The sequence below is a fragment of the Protopterus annectens genome, chromosome 4.part0 (assembly GCF_019279795.1).
Source record: "Protopterus annectens isolate FY-2018-M chromosome 4.part0, PAN1.0, whole genome shotgun sequence".
Lineage (NCBI taxonomy): Eukaryota > Metazoa > Chordata > Ceratodontiformes > Protopteridae > Protopterus > Protopterus annectens.
Genome location: NC_056733.1, coordinates 212,516,559 through 212,535,261, shown reverse-complemented (window position 1 = coordinate 212,535,261; position 18,703 = coordinate 212,516,559). Strand labels below are relative to the sequence as shown.

The 18,703-nt window shown below is 44.4% G+C and overlaps 1 protein-coding gene across 3 annotated transcripts in view; it reads left to right on the top strand.

Annotated features, from left to right (window-relative positions):
- The window catches only part of LRRC45 (leucine rich repeat containing 45), a 1,637,099-nt gene that overhangs the window by 1,434,695 nt on the left and 183,701 nt on the right, over positions 1–18,703 (top strand). The window lies entirely within an intron of this gene.

The window sequence follows — 18,703 nt, the reverse complement described above, 5'->3', positions numbered from 1 at the left end:
ACTTTGGCCACGTGGTTGTCAAATGAGAGATTGCTGCTATCAAATTTTCCGTTTACAGAGAGATCTCCTCAAGGAATTGGGAGATACTCTACAGGGTACCACAGATGCTGCTGTCTCAGACAAGGTGACAGCACAGCTCAATACCCTAAACTCTATCATTAACTCATCCATGCGGCTCATTTCGTATGCAGCCGAAGGATCAAGTAGGGCTTCAGCGATCGCTCTGAGGAGACAATCCTGGATGCGCCTATGCTCCTTTGCGGAAGCCTTCAAGTCTTCCTTTATTAATGCCCCCTTTGATGGCTCCTCCTTGTTTGGGCCCAAAGTGAAGGAGACGCTCACTAGGTGTGAGCAAGAAGGAAAGACCCTGTCTGCCGTAGGGGTCCATTTTTCCGCCCCTTCTAGACCATACCCCAAAGGGCAAAGAGGTGGAAAAATGTGGTTCCGGAAAACTCAAGGAGCTTTCCAATCCACACCTAGTGAAACCCCCTCCAGAGGCAGAGGAGGGGGAATGAATGGAAGACACCACCCAGGCAGCAGAGGGGGTCCGCAGAACTAGGGTGACAGGGATAGCGTCCCTGGGAAGCCCTTCCAGCACTCCTGAGGGGAGGCCCAGCTATCCTACTCTGGAGGCAGTTGGGGGTCGCTTGGCTTTATACCCAGAGGCCTGGCTAAATCTCACTTCAGATTCCTGGGTAAAAAGCATAATAACCAGAGGATACAACATCCCTCTCTTAAACAATCCTCCCACCCAAAAAAGATTCCCAGATGTTCCACCCACTCTGCGGGATCAGGCAGCCATAGCAATACAAAGGCTGTTAGAAAAAAAGAGTCATCCAGCCAGTCCCGGCGGACCAAATAGGATCCAGAACTTACTCAAGGTTCTTTTTAGTTCCAAAGAAAACAGGGGACTGGAGGCCGATACTGGACCTCAGCAAACTCAATACCTTCGTAAAGAAGGATAAATTCCGGATGGTCACGCTACAATCGATCCTTCCGTTTCTTCAAACGAACGATTGGATGTGCTCCATAGATCTCAAGGATGCGTACTACCACATAAAAATGGCCAGGCCATCCAGAGATCACCTGCGCTTCCGGCTGGGAGCCAGTCATTTTCAGTTTCGAGCTCTGCCCTTTGGCCTCACCTCAGCCCCCAGGGTGTTCACCAAGTGCATGGCAGTAGTGCCGTCCCACCTGAGACGACTAGGATCCCGGGTGTTTCCATACTTAGACGACTGGCTCCTTACCGCCACCACCAGGCATCACCTATTGCAAGCCAGGGACTATACAGTCAATCTCTGTTCCCGTTTAGGCATAACGCTGAACTTCGAAAAATCTGCCTTTTTGCCCTCACAGCATATATCATTCATAGGAGCGGAATTGGACACTACCTTAACTCTGATCAGGCTTCCCCAAACAAGAGTTTCAGCCTTGAGAGAACAGATTTCTACTCTTCTACAAAACAGAAGAGTCCCCGCTTCACAGGTCTTGAAAGTTTTAGGCATGATGGCAGCTACCCTTATCGCGGTCCCCCTAGGGGGAATGCACATGAGGATCCTCCAGTGGCTACTCTTTGCACAGTGGTCTTACCAACGGCTACCGTTGTCATACAATATCCTACTCACGGAGTCTTGCAAGCGGGATCTTCGATGGTGGATGAACAGCCACGAGCTTACGATAGGCCGCCCGTTCGTTCCCCCCCTCCATAGCCACAGTGACCACGGACGCTTCCCTGATAGGGTGGGGGAGACTTTTTCAGGGAAGAACAGTTCAAGGCGAGTGGTCGAAAATGGAGTACAGTCTCCACATCAATGTCCTGGAGTTGAGAGCAGTGTTCCTGGCGTTGCAACACTTTCACGACTACTTACCTCCGGGGACAGTTGCAATTCAGACAGACAACATGTCGGTGGTCTGGTACATAAACAAACAAGGAGGAACCAGGTCTTACCCCTTATGCAGAGAGGCCCTGAGAATCTGGCAATGGGCTGTGTCCACCGGACGCTTTCTCATAGCAACGCACATCCCGGGGACATCCAACGTAATAGCGGACAGACTGAGCAGAGAGCCATCCTGTTGCCTCACGAGTGGTCCCTCAAAAGTCAAGTAGCAGAAAGGATATTCCGCAGATGGGGCCAGCCTTGTTGCGACCTTTTTGCATCCCCCTTGAATGCAAAATGCAGAAGCTATTTCGCCCTACTTCCCCCTCTGGGGGGGCGCCCCCAGGGACGCACTTGTGCACGATTGGCCCCTGGGTCTCCTATATGCCTTCCCTCCGGTTCCACTAATCTGGAAATTTCTGCAGAAAGCCAAAGGTCTAGAAAGGACGATCATCTTGATAGCACCATTCTGGCCTCGACAAATCTGGTTCCCCTTCCTCCAAGCTCACCAAATAGAAGAACCTTGGACTCTGGACCCAGTGCCAGACCTTCTGACCCACTCGTCAGGAGTTCTTCACCCCTCTCTTTCGTCCCTCAGATTGACAGCATGGCTGCTCCACTTCCCAGCTTAGCCAGGTCAGATCTTTTGTCTCCAGCAGTACAACATATTTTGATTTCTTCCAACAAAACCTCCACTAGAAAGTTGTACAAGAGCAAGTGGAAATGCTTTGTGTGTTGGGCTTCCAAACAAGGTATAGATACCTTGGTTGCTCCTATTCATAAGATTCTAGATTTTCTATCTACTCTTTTTCATCAGGGGGCTTCAACATCCACCATAAGGGTACAACTGGCTGCCATATCTTATTTTCATGTGGGTGAAAGGGGAGCTACAATCATGTCTCACAGACTTTGTAGAGCTTTCATGAAGGGAACTTGTCATCTCCGACCACCCATTAGAAGTCCGTTTTTTCCTTGGAATTTAAATCTGATGCTATCCCAACTCATGTTATCACCCTTTGAACCAGCTTCGTCATGCCCACTTAAATATCTTTCCTGGAAAACCCTGTTTCTTGTTGCAATCACTTCAGCTCGCAGAGTCTCAGAGCTGCAGGCACTATCAATTAGACCCCCATATCTGATCTTTCACCCAGACAGGGTCACCTTACGTACTAATCCGTCCTTTCTACCAAAAGTCTGCTCAGAATCTAATCTTAATCAGTCCATAGAACTTCCGACTTTTTTCAGGCACCATACCAATAAATTGGAATACATGTTACACAAATTGGACGTGCACAGACAGCTGAGATTTTATCTGTTCAGAACAAAAGAATTCAGGAAATCAGATCAACTTTTTGTTTCTCATGCAGATAACAAGAAAGGACTTCCAGTAACAAAGATCACGTTATCCAAATGGCTTTCGGACTGCATAAACTTTGTTTATTCATCTTCCAATCAGTCTACTCCGCCCAAAGCTAAAGCTCATTCTACTAGAGCTGTTTCTACTTCCTTAGCCCATGCTGCTCGCTTACTGATAGATACCATTTGTGCAGCAGCTACCTGGGCCAAACCTCATACATTTATTACTCATTACAAAGTGGACAGGGCCTCCAGGGACAGGGCTTCCTTTGGTTCCACTGTGCTCAGGAATGTTCTCCCGTGAGCCACCCGGGGTTTAGGGTGCTAGGGACACTACCCGTGTATAAGAACAAATGGCGAGATCGAACAACTTCACATAAAGAAGTTATGTTCTTACCATAACGTTCCATGTAAGTTGTTCATCTCGCCTTTGTTCTTACATTCCCGCCCTCCTTCCCCCTCCGTGTTCTGAAAGAACAGGTACGACTGGTGGCTGGTCGTCCTTTCTCATGGTCCCTTTGGACTGCCTGCCTCTGTGTATGCGTTCATATTTGGACATGTATAATATATATATATATATATATATATATATATATATATATATATATATATATATATATATATATGCGTGTATCTGTCCTTACCTTTTGTGTATAGACCTGTACATGGGTATTGATACGTATGCATGTGTAGGCGGGTATGTCTTCTGTTGTCTGGTTTACATAGCAAACTAGATCTGAGGGTTAGCAGGAGAGGATCATGGGATAGGGACTGTGCCTCGAGCTTCTCTTAGACGCAGAGCTTAGAATGTGGCCAACTCGGAGCCGAGGGACCGGCTCCAAACCCGTGTGTAAGAACAAAGGCGAGATGAACAACTCACATGGAACGTTATGGTAAGAACATAACTTCTTTTTATAGGCTTCTTTTAGTTTAGAAAATGTATGTTAGTTCCCATTCTCTTATTCTGTCAATGTCTTTAGTTAATAGTGCCAGCATTTTAAAAGTGTCCCCGATTATTTCTGGATTTGTCCCTGATTCATATGCAATGTGTCCCAGATTGGTTAAGAGCTATGGGAGGAAGCAATCATCCCATGACCTTGCTTTGAGCTTCAGAGTGTTCTGTTGGCACTACAGCTCAAACCAGGGAGGACTTTCTGAACTTCATGCACTCAGACTGGGAGGAAATAGTCTCAAAACCCAACTTTCAGCTACAGAGATATATATGTCTTGAAGAGTGTTCATTTGGAGGCAATACAACTCACACTACAGATGAAGTCCTAAACCACATGCACACACATATATAGGGAGGGGAGTCTAAGTGATAGTCTCATGACCCAGTTTGAAGTGGTGTTACCTGAAGTCAGATGTCTATCCACCCTATGTGGTTTCTAAACAAGAATGCTTACCAAAAAGAGAGCTGGAAGAGACCAGAAAGGTGCAACTTTTTGCCCCATTTTTGACTCTTTTAGAGCCCTGCTGTGCTTTATCCGTTAATACTTGTAACTGTCGAATTCCAAGATGGATGCAGTCCGAAAGCAGGTTGATTATAGCTCTTCCAGTCTGAAAAATGAAAGAGATGTAAAAAGCCAGTAAAAGCTAACAATTTGGGTAAAGTTCAATCACTGATTAGTCACTACACTGTCTAGATGTCAGCAAAGAAGGGATCTGGAGAAAATAAGAGAAAGTCAATTAGAAAAGGCGACAAAAAATCTTGAGTGTTATAGCCTTGCAGCAGTTCAACAAAAAGCAGATCACGTGTCAGCTTTGGTACAGAAAATGGCTTCTAGTAATTTAGATGGGAAAAATACATCAGTGCATTCAGTTGTTGTTGCGTCTTTCGGCTTTTCCCAGTTAGGGGTCGCCACAGCGGAAGTCCGGTCTGCTAATGATTGGCAGTAGATTTTTACTTGCCGAGTTGCCAGCTCTGATGCACAACCTTCAGTGAAGGTACGCCCATTCACGCAGGTCTCCACACAGAAGATGCTCTAGCTGAGATTCGAACAGGACAACGTCTTACTGTGAGGCGACAATGCTACCGCAGCACCACAGTGGTATTTAAAATAAATGAGACTGATGGAATATATAAAGCCAAAAGACAAAAGGCTGAAAAAATCAGAGAAGAAGCCTTAAGCAGCTTTTCAGAGGAACTGATAAAACTTCAGAAATCTAAGACTGAAATGAAGGTCAGACTAGCTGAATGTGACAATGAACTGTTTCAAAAAATAGTATAGTTAGAAGACTAAGTATACAGAGAAAACCTGAAATTTCCTGCTGTACCACAAAAACGAGAAGAAATAGATTGTATTAATTTGCACACTCTGTGTATACTCCAAATCTGGCAAGGAGAAAGAACCCAAGACCTATATTAGTAAAGATACAGCTGTACCAGAAACAAGAGTTGCTCCTGACAAAACTGTAGCAAAAGAGAAAAGTATTAAATTGAGAACACCAGAGTGTTTGTGGAATATGAGTGTTCATTGTATACCAGGAAGAAAAAAAGCAAGTTCCTCCCTGCAATCAGCAGATGTCAGATTCACTTTGCTATATACAGCTGTCTTTAGAATATTTTAGACATTTTTGTATGCAGAACATGCTGAGTTAAAAAAAAATTACCCACCATATGAGTCAGAAAGTTGAAAAGGAATCCACTTGATATTAAAAAAAGGCCATAGATAGAACTTGCCAGTATACCCTTTTCCATTTCTCCAAAGGAAAATGGATTGAGTGACAGAAAAAGCCCAGGAGCTGGCTAGAAAACTCAGATGTACCTTAGACTTGAAACAGAGATCAGTGTTAGGTGGTCAAGATGATGAGGAAGACCACCAGTAAGAAGGTGAAAGCATGAAATAAATGGGAATATTATAGTGTGTGCTGCTGCAAGAAGTAGCTAAAAAGACTGGATTTTTTTTAATGCAAAAACTTTTTTGTTAGCAACAAAATTAAGTATACAAAACTTCCAAGATGGCTGCACAATAATCAACAGCTTAATTTCAGCTGTCCCAGTGTAAAAAAGAAACTGAGAGGTTTGGGCCAGTAACTCTACCAGTTTTAATAAATTCAGTTGCTTGCTAGTAAGTACACTGGATGTCAGCAAAGAAGAAAGAGAGGGCCTGAAAGAAAACCAACTAGTAAAGGTGAAGAGAAAACACTAACTGAGAAGAATCCTACAGCTGTTCAGCAAAAAAGCAGTTCAGATTCCAGCATTGTTATAAGACATGGCTTCTACTAGAGGAAAAAAAATCAAATGTGCTTAGAGCTGATTAAAATAAACAAAACATTGAAGGGGTATATCAGCTAAAATAACACAAGGCTGGAAAAAATGGAAGAGGTTTTAAACAGCTATTCATATGAACTCATAAAACTTCAAAATAAGAGGTCAAAATGAAGAAAATGCTAGCTGACTATGAGAATGCTCAAGAAGAGCTGTTTAAAAAAATGTAGAGTTAGAGGGCAGAGCATGCAGATAAAACCTGATATTTTCTGGAAGGAACAGAATTGTATTTTATGAATGTGGAAATAAGCAATTGGATGCGTGAATGGGCGTATCTTTGTTGAAGGTTGTGCGTCAGGCCGGGCAAGCCGGTACGTAAAAATCAACTGCCAATCATTAGCGGACTGGAGTTCAGCTGTGGCGACCCCTAACCGGGAAAAGCTGAAAGACACAAACAAACTGGTATTCCACAGCAGGATTTGTTAGCTAAAAGGCCACATTGTGTGTATGCTTCAAACCTGGTCCTGAGAAAGCACCTGTATTAGTAAATATGCAATAATTTTGACAAAACCGTGACAGATGGGCAAAATATTAACATCAGAGACAACAGAGTTTTTGTGAAAAATGACAAAAGCATGTTTAAGTTTAATATGCTGTAATCTTAGGTTAGTGAGTTGGCTGATCGGATGTAAAAATGCACAGATTATAATATATGTAGAGTTGATATGTTTTTCTTATTTTTGTATAGATGAATGTGTGGATTGAGGGCATTGGCTTAATGTAATAAAACTTTTTTGTGTAAGCAAGTAAATAAAGAGAACACAATGTAATAAAGAGAACACTGAATGGAATGAAGAGTTTTCCCTTGGAAAATAAATGTTCAGTCTGAGTTGAGAAATCTGCAGCTGAGGGCTTTTGTACATTTTGTTCTTATTTTTCCATGGAGATGAACTGACTACAGGGGCAGGCAATAAAAGCCAGAGCACTTTTTAGGGCTATATGTTAATATTTTCTGAAAGCATGCAAGCTGTTTTTCACATCTGGAAGGGAGAATTAAGACAAGAAAAGACAGCAATTAGTGTAAGTAAGAGCACAGGCTATAAAATGTCCCCTAGCATGGATAACCTTAATTTAGGTTAAGGCCTGTGAGTACAACAGTCAGTTTGAGACAATTGTTCCAATCAGGAGGGTTAGACTTCATTGTTTGAAGATGTGCATAGTTTTATGTTTGTTTTAAGTTAATAGTTTATGGGAGTGTTCATGGTGTGTTTGTCTTTTTGTTTGATAGTTTTCATTAAAACAAAATTAATAACATAATATAAACATATGGGTCAGAATAAAACAAAAGAAATTAACATTCAATAAAGAACTTTTATACTTTCCACTCCTGAATATTAATGAACAGATCCTTTGTCTCCAAACATCTTATTATAGTGGGATACTTCATAATCAAACAACAGAATGACCAACCCTGTGAGTCATTTGAGAAATGATACTCCTTTTACTTTCAATGTGTCCCCAGTAAGAGCTATGTTTACTTTCAATGTGTCCCCAGTAAGAGCTATGGATCTCATTTCTGAATATTTTTCTCTCAAGTGGTCCACTGATGCTGCTGCTTCCAGCACCTTCATTTTACTCATCAGGATAATTATTTCCTTAATCTTGGAGGTTGAGTGGATTTCCAGTGTCTAGTACAAGCTACTTTTGCTATCTGCATTACTAGTTTAAGAAGATTGTACTTCATTTCTTCTGGAGGCCCACCAAAAGTATGCTCTTGAAATAGTTAGAGGTTTTGATATCAATTTATCACACTGCTCCACTATGCCTGTCAAAAGGCTGGAGGTTAGTTGACTGTGTTAAATTTGTGAATGGACTGCAAAACATAATTTGGACTTTGGTGCTAATGTTTACAAGGACTGTGAAGGGGCTGAAGATGTAACTGTAAGTTAAAAAAAGTTTTTGCTTTTAGTAATATGTGCATATTAAGTTCCTTGATGTAAACTGCATGTTTTCTTGTAAAATAGTTCTGTATAGTTTGCAATGGTATTTTAAATGTGAGATGAGGAAGAGTCTCATCAGTGACTAACTGTTTATGCTAGTGATATTAAAGTAAGAAAGTACTTTTTCTACTTTGTAATGTGTATGGGGTTTGTACTGCAGCAAGATAAAGGCTAGATCCGATATATCCTGTCTGACCCAACTGATTGGTACAGAGCCACTTGTTGGATGTGATGTGGATATGCCAGTGCTCCAAACCTCAAGCTCCTTTTAAGATCTTCCCCTTCCATAATCCCTCTTGGTGTTGACTTCCCCCAGATCTCCCACCCTTGTGTGGATGGGGGCAGGAAGATTTATTGTTCCATTTGTAAGGCCTTTGCTCCCAAAGGTCTAGCTGATTGATGGAACGCACATCTGACACCAAAACTGATAATCAAAATCCCATCCATAGGACTTTACATTTGATGAGATCTTGGAATTGATGCGACAGATGGGATCATGGCCTACTACCCCTCCCAAGAAAAACAGGTGTTATTCAAGACCTAATCTTTTGCATCCTCTATCTCTTGTGTGGTCCCTTCTGCCAAATATCTGAAAAGTTTGGCTGCCAGGAAGCCATAGCAGGAACCTAACTCTTCTGAAGCCATCCCATGAAAGCCAGACTGGGTTTTCCACCAGCCTACGGATAGGCAGCACTGGTGCAAGGGACCACTGGTGGACTCTTCGATTGTAGCACTCTTAGTATTTCTGGTACTCAAATTTATTGCCTCGACTATAGATGTAATGGGATCCTATCACGCCTACATTCATAACTGATGGGCCAACTAGTTCACTAGAACAAAGTCTCTTATTGGCTGGGCTACTCCCTATCCCAGGATGCACTACACCTGCTTCTCCAGATCTCGTTTGCCGCTTTACAAGCTGGACGTGGTCTCGACTTGGCTGGAGCTAAGTGGTTTCTTTTACCTTTTACTGGTCTTTGACCTTGCGGTTTTTCTTCTGAAAATTGTTAAAAACAGCTGTTTTAACAGCTACTCTCTGTAATTTGTGTCTTTGATAACTTTTTTGTGTGTGAAGTGATTTACTGGTATTCTTTTTCGTTGTCGGGCAAGGCCCGTTTAAGTTAGAGGGTCTTTGCCCTACTTTTGAGAGTTTGTGTCATTATTTTTCTTCGGGCTAAGCCTGTTTAAATTAGAGGGCTTTTGCCCGTTGTTATTGTTGTTGTGCGTGCTTACTGTGTTCTCTTGTGAGGTAAATCTCCCTCTCAAGAGCTCGTGCCTTATTTCTCGCGCTCTACAGTTGGTGCTAACCTTTTGTTTTTAGACTACCTTTCTTACTGTACAATGTCCAAAGAGCAGAAGTCAGGATTTAAAAAATGCACTCGGTGCAATTACAAAATGTCTATAACAGGCAGTCACTCAATATGCGTGTATTGTTTAGGGCCTAAACATCTACAGGAGACATGTAGTGTATGTCATGCTTTCTCCTCTAGGGTTCTTCAAGAGCGCAAAAATAAACTGATCTTGAAGGGCCTTATTAAGCCCTCTTTCGAGGAAGCTTTAGATTCTCCTGTTACCTCTAAAAAGAAAAGATCGTCGGCTCCGACAAGTCCCTCGGAACCGACTGCTAAAAAGCAAAAGTCGACCTCTTCTTCCTCGGCTCCACTGACTTCGGGGCCGAGGGTCGAAGGGTCTGCCTCGATGCCTCTTTCCTCGGCTCCATTACTTCTGGAGCCACAGGTTGGAGTATCGAGAGGCGAATCACCTCCATCGGTTCCAATGGTTTCGGAGCCGGTGGAGGTGTGCAGCTCAGACTCTTCCCCCTCAGCTCCGAAGAAAGCTCCTTCGGTGCCGATGGTGGTCCATGCTGTGGTGGAATCGGCGCCGATAGTGTTGGAGCCTTTTCGGAGCCGGTCCCCTACTCTCTCGGAGCCGAGAGGAAAGTCTTCTCGTCTGTCTACCTCCTCTAAATCTTCAAAACTTTCTGATTCGGATCTGGATAGGGTGATACAGAGGCTTTTCCAGTCTCCAGTTTTTGCTCAAATGGTCTCGGCTCCAGCCCAGTTGGCTTCGGAGCCGATCCCCCCTCCGAAACATTCGATTCCTCCTCCAACCACCTTGGAGCCGTTGGAGTCGGTGATGGTGGAGCAGTGCGGAGCCATACGGTCGGAACCGAGACCCCTTCGAGGTCTGTGGGCACCGACTATGGTTCCTACCCTGTCCTCGGGTTCAGGGTTTGGTACTGGGACTTCCTCAGCCAGGCCCGAAGGGAACACTTTGGGGCTGGGTGCTTCGGTGCCTAGTCTTCCCCTCGGAGCATCGGCTGCTGGAATTCCCAGTGCCATCGTGGCCTCTAGACCAGTGATCTCCATGGAGTCTGGAGGTCCGGCCTTTGAGGCCATGAGGAGCGTGCTGGCCATGCCCTTGCCGGCTCAGCAGGCTTCTACCTCACCGTCCCTAGACCTGGAGACTGGTGCTTCTGCTGTGTTGCAGTCTCCCGGCAGCGGGGCCCCAGGGCCTGAGGATACCCCCATTGGGGGTTCCCTTCTTCCGGGGGGTCCATCCGAAACTGCTTCGGACGAGCCCCCACGGAAGAAATTGTGCAAGAGGAAGCACGTGGACTCCCAAGATGAGTCTGTTACATCGGATACTGACCTCGATGACGCAGAAGGGTCCCCCAAATCATCTTCGGATGATATCTCTTTCTCAGATATCCTGGAGATTCTGAGACAGAGAGGAGATTGGCAGGCCAAAACCCTTCAGCTGAGGAGTCAGTCTTCCTCAAGGCCTTCGGGGCCCAGCCCTCCGCCTCCTGGGTGTCTCCGCCCTTCGATGAACTCCTTGATTTGGTTTCTCGAAGGGCGTGGGAACACCCTGATTCTGTGGAACCGGTGCCTGCGAGACCTAATAAGTTTCTTTCAGCCCCCCCCCAGAAGGAATTTCTGACGAAAGGTGTTCCCGTAGATGCTATGGTGGTGGCTTCTGCCACACAGCAGGACGTGGCAGAGGCTTCAACGTCTATCCACCCTCCTAATAAGGACTCCAGGAGCATGGATAGGTACGGGAAGCGTACCCTGTCTTCAGCGGCCTTTACCTTACAGTCGCTGAACTATTTATGTCATTTTACCAGGCTCCAAAGGGACCTCCTTAAAGAGCTAAGTGACTCCCTCACTGGTAATCTACCTGAGGCGCTAGCCCCTACTGTTGGCGCCCAGATGACTACCTTGTTCTCCATTGTAAACTCGTCCATGAGGCTCATTTCGTATGCGGCCGAAGGGGCGAGTAGAGCAGCGGGAACAGGCGTAGCCCTCAGGAGACATGCCTGGTTACACTTGTGTTCATTTGCGGAGGCCTTCAAGTCTTCCTTTGCCGATGCCCCCTTTGATTAGTCATCTTTGTTTGGACCCAAGGTGAAGAACACACTAACTCGGTGCGAGCAGGAGGGCAAGACCTTGACTGCCGTTGGGGCCTGCTTTTCCACTCCTTCTAGGCCTTACCCCAAGGTCCAGAGAGGAGGAAAAATGTGGTTCAGAAAATCTCAGAGGTCTTTCCCTACTCCACCCAGTGATTCCCCCTCCAGAGGCAGGGGGGGGGAATTCAGGAAGATGCCGCCCCAGAGGCGGCAGAGGCCCCCGTAATTCTGGAGACCGCGATTCCTTTTGTGGTTCTTCCTACAATCAGCGTCCCTGAGTTGTTGCCCGACTGTGCAGCTCCGGAGCCAGTCGGGGGTCATTTTGCGGAGCACCCACAAGCTTGGGAATCTATAACAAGCGATCAGTGGGTGCTTCGGATTATTACCGGAGGCTATCTCATCCCCTTCAACAAGCCCCCCCTTTCCTTAAGGGTAATCCCGGACGTGCCACCCAGTCAGCGGGATCAGGCAGCAATAGAGATTTCAAAGCTGCTAAAAAAAGGAGCCATCCAGCCTGTCCCCACCGACCAGATCGGATCAGGAACTTACTCAAGATTATTTTTGGTGCCAAAAAAGACAGGGGACTTCAGGCCCATTTTGGACCTCAGTTCATTGAATCGCTTTTGTGGAAAAGTCCAAATTCCCAATGGTCACCCTTCAATCCATTCTTCCACTGCTGGAGAAGGATGCATGGATGTGCTCCATAGATCTCCAGGACGCTTACTATCACATTCTGATAGCTCAAGAGTCCAGGAGACACTTACGCTTCCACCTCGGAGTCAGTCATTTCCAATTCCGAGCACTGCCCTTTGGTCTCACCACAGCCCCCAGGGTGTTCACCAAGTGTCTGGCAGTGGTGACTGCTCACCTGAGGAGTCTAGGATTCCAAGTTTTTCCATATCTGGACGACTGGCTCCTTACTGCCACCTCCGAGCATCTACTATTTCAGGCGCTCAACGCCACGTTCACCTTGGGCCGTTTCTTGGGGATTACGTTCAATTGGCAAAAATCTGTACTACAGCCATCTCAGCGTATTACTTTTATAGGCGCAGACTTAGATACAAAAAGGATGTGCGCCTTCTTACCGGCGGCAAGAATTCAGATTCTGCAAAACCAAGGCAAATCCTGTCTCCCCCTATCAAGAGCTCCGGCCCATCTGATCCTAAAACTGTTGGGCTCGATGGCGTCAACTATACTCCTAGTCCCCTTAGCCAGACTTCACATGCGAATTTTGCAATGGCTCCTATCGGTTCAATGGTCCTATCAGGAACTCCCCTTGAACCATTTAGTCATGATCACGGAGAGTTGCCGTCGGGATCTGCGTTGGTGGCTCCTCCAATCCAATCTCGACCAGGGGCGACCCTTTATCCCTCAACCCCCTGTTGCCACTGTGACCACGGACGCCTCCCAGGTAGGGTGGGGGGGTCATTACCTGGACAGGTCGGTCCAAGGCACATGGCAAATCCAGGAAACGCATTTGCATATCAATATCCTGGAAATGAGAGCGGTTCTTTTGGTACTTCAAGCTCCCCATCACGCTCTCCCACAAGGTCCAATTGCTATCCTATCCGACAACATGTCGGTGGTTTGGTATATAAACAAGCAAGGTGGAACCAGGTCTTACCCACTGTGCAGAGAAGCCATGAGACTTTGGCACTGGGCGGTAGCTACCAACCGCTTTCTAATGGCAACGCACATACCGGGGAAATCCAATGTGATTGCGGACAGATTAAGCAGGACCATTCTGTTACCCCACGAGTGGTCCCTCAACCAGAGAGTGGCTGTGAAAATCTTCGCCAAATGGGGCCTCCCTTGCTGCGACCTGTTTGCCAGCCCCCACAATGCGAAGTGCAGAGAGTTCTTCACGCTGATCCCCTCCCAGGGACAGATTCCCAGGGACGCTCTGACCCACATTTGGCCCCCCGGTCTTCTTTATGCCTTCCTTCCGGTTCCCCTCCTACCGAGGGTGATACAGAAGGCCATTTACCTGGAGAGCGAGATGATTTTGATTGCCCCGCACTGGCCTCGTCAAGTTTGGTTTCCTTTCCTACAGAGGCATGCGATAGAAGGTCCATGGTTTTTGGACCCAGTGCCGGACCTGTTGACTCATCAGTCAGGATGACTTCACCCGTCTCTCAGGTCATTGAAGTTGGCGGCATGGTTACTCCACTTCCATCCTTAGTCCGAGACAATTCCCTTTCTCCGGGGGTGATCCACATATTATCTTCTTCTCATAAACCTTCCACTGTCAGACTTTATTCCAGCAAGTGGAAAAGGTTCGCCTTCTGGGCTCAGCAACGAGGTATAGACCCCCTTACTGCCCCAGTATCGGAGGTTCTGAATTTCTTGGCCTCTCTTTTTCAGTTGGGCTCTTCAGTTTCCACGATTAAGGTTCAGCTAGCGGCTATCTCTAATTTTCATGCTTCTTTTGAACCTTCATTGATGTCTCACAAACTTTGTAAGGCTTTCCTTAAAGGAGCATGGCTCCTTAGGCCTCCATTCATACGTACCCACCCTCCTTCCCCCTTCCATTGGGATTTAGAGGAGATGTAGTTCCATTTGGAGATCTTCTCTTGAAGAACTTTAGTTGGTTGTAGTGACTACTATTTTTTCTGTGTTTGCATGTATGTATGAAAGTGAACAAACAAGATCTGGGAAAGCAGGTGTAATGCATCCTGGGATAGGGAGTAGCCCAGCCAATAAGAGACTTCATTCTAGTGAACTAGTTGGCCGAGTCGGAGCCGATGGATCGGCTCCGAGCCCATCAGTTATGAATGTAGGCGAGATGGATCCCATACATCCGAAGTTATGGTAAGTACATAACTAAAAGTTCTCTTTCCCATGTGAATTCTACCACAGCTAATAATGCAGTCAAATAACCATTCAGAAAGGGAATTTTTTTGTTACTCTCTGGCCTTTTTCCTGTTTGAAAATGGAGACAAACCGTTTAGTGTCTCTTCTATGACCTGTGCTTTTATCTAGATAGAATCTAAGTTGTCTATGTATGTCCAAGTAGTGTAGATGATCTTCACTTTGGTTGGCAAATCTTGGAAAGAATGCCAGTAGATGAGCAGTTTGATCTGTTTGGCTTCTTTGAGTATGAATGATGGGTTAGTTCTCAAAGAGACAGTCCTTCTGATATATCAAGAAGGAGTATTTACAAGATAGCATTTGCAATTCTAAAACTCTTTTGGCCAACATTATTGCCACCTGAAATGGGATTCTCCAAGTCAGAAACTTGAAATCAGATGACTTTGCTGGCTCCAAGTATGGCAGAGTCCGTTTCTAAAAGAAAATTCAGATCCATTTGAGGAGATGGAATATGTAAGGCAGGTCTAGAGTAGAAAATTCCTTTAAGGAATACCTTACGAAGTGTATGAGATGCTTGTGAGGATGTACTGAACCCTACATGGAATGATGAAATTGTTGTTAAATGTACCTTGAAGAATAGTTAACTGCTTTCTGAAAAAGATCTGACAGAAAGGTCAGGGCATGGGAAATCAATGCTAGTATGTTACGATCACTTTCCCAATGTGAAAATGTTTGCCATTTGGCTTTATAAATTCTTCCAGTAGAAGGTTTTGGAGCAGCCATTAGTAGCTGTTTCACCTGTAATGGCAATACTGTGTCCCTGCCATTACTGAAACTGGAGAAACCATGCAGTTAACCAGAGGGACTGAATGCCCAGGTGAAGATGGCTAAATGGGTGTAGCTATAATTGCAAGTACGTGGTAAAAGAAAGGGTCTTCTGAGTTGAAGCCACTGCAGGGGAAAACAGATCTGGTATAGCTAGAAAGTGGTTAGAACAATGACCCTGGCTTTGCACATCTTGAATTTCTGCAGAAATGTGGATATTAAGAGAAAGGGAGGTATAAAAAAGATCTGTGGACTAATTGTAAGTGAATGCATCTCTTGCTGAATATCCCAGACGAGGAAGGATGGAGAAAAATACAGTTGAATCTAATGTTGGATGGTATGGCAAAAAACAAGGAACTCCACATCTGTTGAAAATCTTCCAAGCTATTCACTCATTGAGAGACCACTCATGAGGGAGCAAAGTTTGTTTGCCCACACTTATGTTGGGTGTCCCTGGGATGTGCATTGCTGTGAAAGTGATGTGTGGCCCATTCCCAAACTCTCGTAGCCTCTCAAAGAGGGTAAGAATGGGTGACTCCCTGTTTGTTGATGGGCCATATTACTGCCATGTTTTTGGACTGCATAGATAATACACTTTGAAGAGAGACTATTTGGAAGGGCCTACAATGCCAGGAAGGCCGCTTTCATTTACAAGACACTGATGTGCAACTTGGCCTCATTAATGTTCATTGATGCTCTTCATATTGAACAGTGATGTGTAGTACCTTAAGTTATATGGGCTATATCCTGCATAGGATACAACAGCCAGCCAACTTGAAAAGCTTAAAGGCATCTTCCATATGCCCAAACAATTAGCTTGAACCGAGCTGATAAAAAACACAGGTTTGGGTGCCAAGCCCCTCAGAGGTTTCTTTCCATCAAAGACAGCTCTCCTCTGTGGATTTCGAGGATCTACAGCCGTCTTGTCCTTTTCACTTGCTGGGCAGATAAATTCTCTCTGGGGAAAACTAACCCTTACATTTTTAATGTTTAAAAGTACTTTCCTGTTTGGGAAGATATAACTTAGGAATATGTGGGGGGTTTTTTTGACTGTCATGCCATTTTGATCTAATTTTAAACAACAGTACACTTGTGTGTTTTACAGTAAAAAAGTTGATTTAAACAATTCTAAAACTGTTTTACTGTGGATAAATTGTATTTAAATTACTTTTTGTGTCTGGTAAATTGAGTGTTTTTACTGTGTTTTTACTGGAAAAAATGACTTTATACTAATTTTTTAACTTTACTGACCTGTGCTGCTTAGTTTCACTGGGAAAGAGGCACAATTTTCAGCTTGACCATGTAACAAACTACCTGCCCCTCAGTCTGTCCTTCACCTGCAAAAAGAAAAAGTTAACAAAATAGCTTTTGCCATTACAGCACGCTAGCAATATGCCTCAGCTGCAGGCAGGTGACTCTGCTGTGGCTAAAGCTGTTTCCTCAGACCACTCATCTTTTTCCCTGAATATCTCAGGTGTTACCCATACAGCCACTATCAACCAGGGGTTAGCCACATTCCCTATAGCTGTTGGGATACCCTCAGTGGGCAAGGGAGAGCAACTTTGTTGGAGTTGGGAGAAGGTGCCCCTGCTTAGCCAGAATGTTGTGCTTATCTGTGGGGAAGGTGTTGCTGCCATTAGCAACCCTACACATCCTAACTTTCCTTTCAGAAAAAAAACTAAATGTATATCTTCTCTTGCTCCAGTTTTACTGGACAGGAATAGTTTATTAAGTCTGGTTGTTTACGGTGGTTTCTGATAAGAGAGAAAGATTCAGCTTTACTTTAAAAGATTCAAGAAATTGAATCTGGAGTGGAATGTGATGAGACAGATAAAGTTTTTCTCCCTCAGAATCTGGATTCAGACTCACAGGATAGCATGTTATCTGAATCTCCCTGTCAAGGATTCTCTTTCTGTGAGACTATTTGCAGAATATGTCAGTGTTTTCAATGGGAAAACATTGAGATTTCTCAGGTCCACAGAAAATGCTGTGAAATGTTACAACTGGAATTCCCAGAACCTCATTCCATTCCCCCCAGTGCTGCCACATTGGAGGATGTTTGTCACAGCCTTGGTTTCCCTGATAACCAGCCTGCTGCACCAAAGAAAGCAGGTAGAATATACAAAGTTCCTCAGTCTTTCAAATTTCTGTACTCTCATCCTTGACCTGACCCAGGATCTATAACTTTAGTCAGTCCAGCTGCTGCAAAGCATTTTGTTAATTCAAATCCTTCCCGTTCTCACAGGGATAGTAAAACAATTCCTAAACAAAAGACCAGCACTGGTAAAGTTTTTAGTAGAATCTAGAACAGAAGCTGCCATTAAAAAAAGAATAATTAGTAGAGCATATGAAATATTGCATGATAACTGTAAGAATCAATCAGAGGAGGTTAGGAAGGATTGGGAAGAAAGATTGGAAAAGCAATTCACAAAGAAACAATGGGAGGATATATGTATGTCTCCCAAATATGCAACAAAGTCTAGAAGATTTAGGATTTTTTCTTGCAAATATTTACATAGATATTTTTATGCCCAATTAGACTCCAAAGAATTTTTCCTCGGGTAGACAGAAAATGTTGGAGGTGTGATGGTGAAGAAAGAGGTACTTGGGAACATATTTTCTGGGAGTGTGGTGGGTTGGCGGACTTTAAGGATTCCCTGCGGGCTGCACTGTCAGAGATGCTGGGTAGGCAGATTGGTGTGACAAGGGAGATGATTTTTCTGAGCTGTGATACAGAATTGGCATTGCCTAGACATGGTAAGGCCTTGCTGTGTCTAATTATGGTGGCTGCCAAAAATTACTAGAAAATGAAAATCAAAAATCTAAACCAACTATATTAGAAGTAGTGAATATAGTAACAGAGATAAAACAACTGGAATTGAAAGCTTTAGAAAAGGGTAGGAGCAAACTACGTAGGGAAAAATGGGAATTGTGGGAACAATACATACAGGGGAGGAATGAGGTTTAAAAGAATGCAGAACTTAAATGAGCTATGTAATGTGTGACTGAGAATGATTGTGTAAATTATAAGTGATGTATAATGTTTGCGACAGGGAGTGTGTCAGTATGGTTTGTGATGTAAAAATTGTGCCGGTGTGGTTTGTTTTCATATATAAATGTATGACTGCTTATGTTATAAGTGATGGTTTAATAAATATATTTCTTGTTAAAAAGGGGCAGGAATTGAATAATTTATTTAATGTTGCTTAGCTTA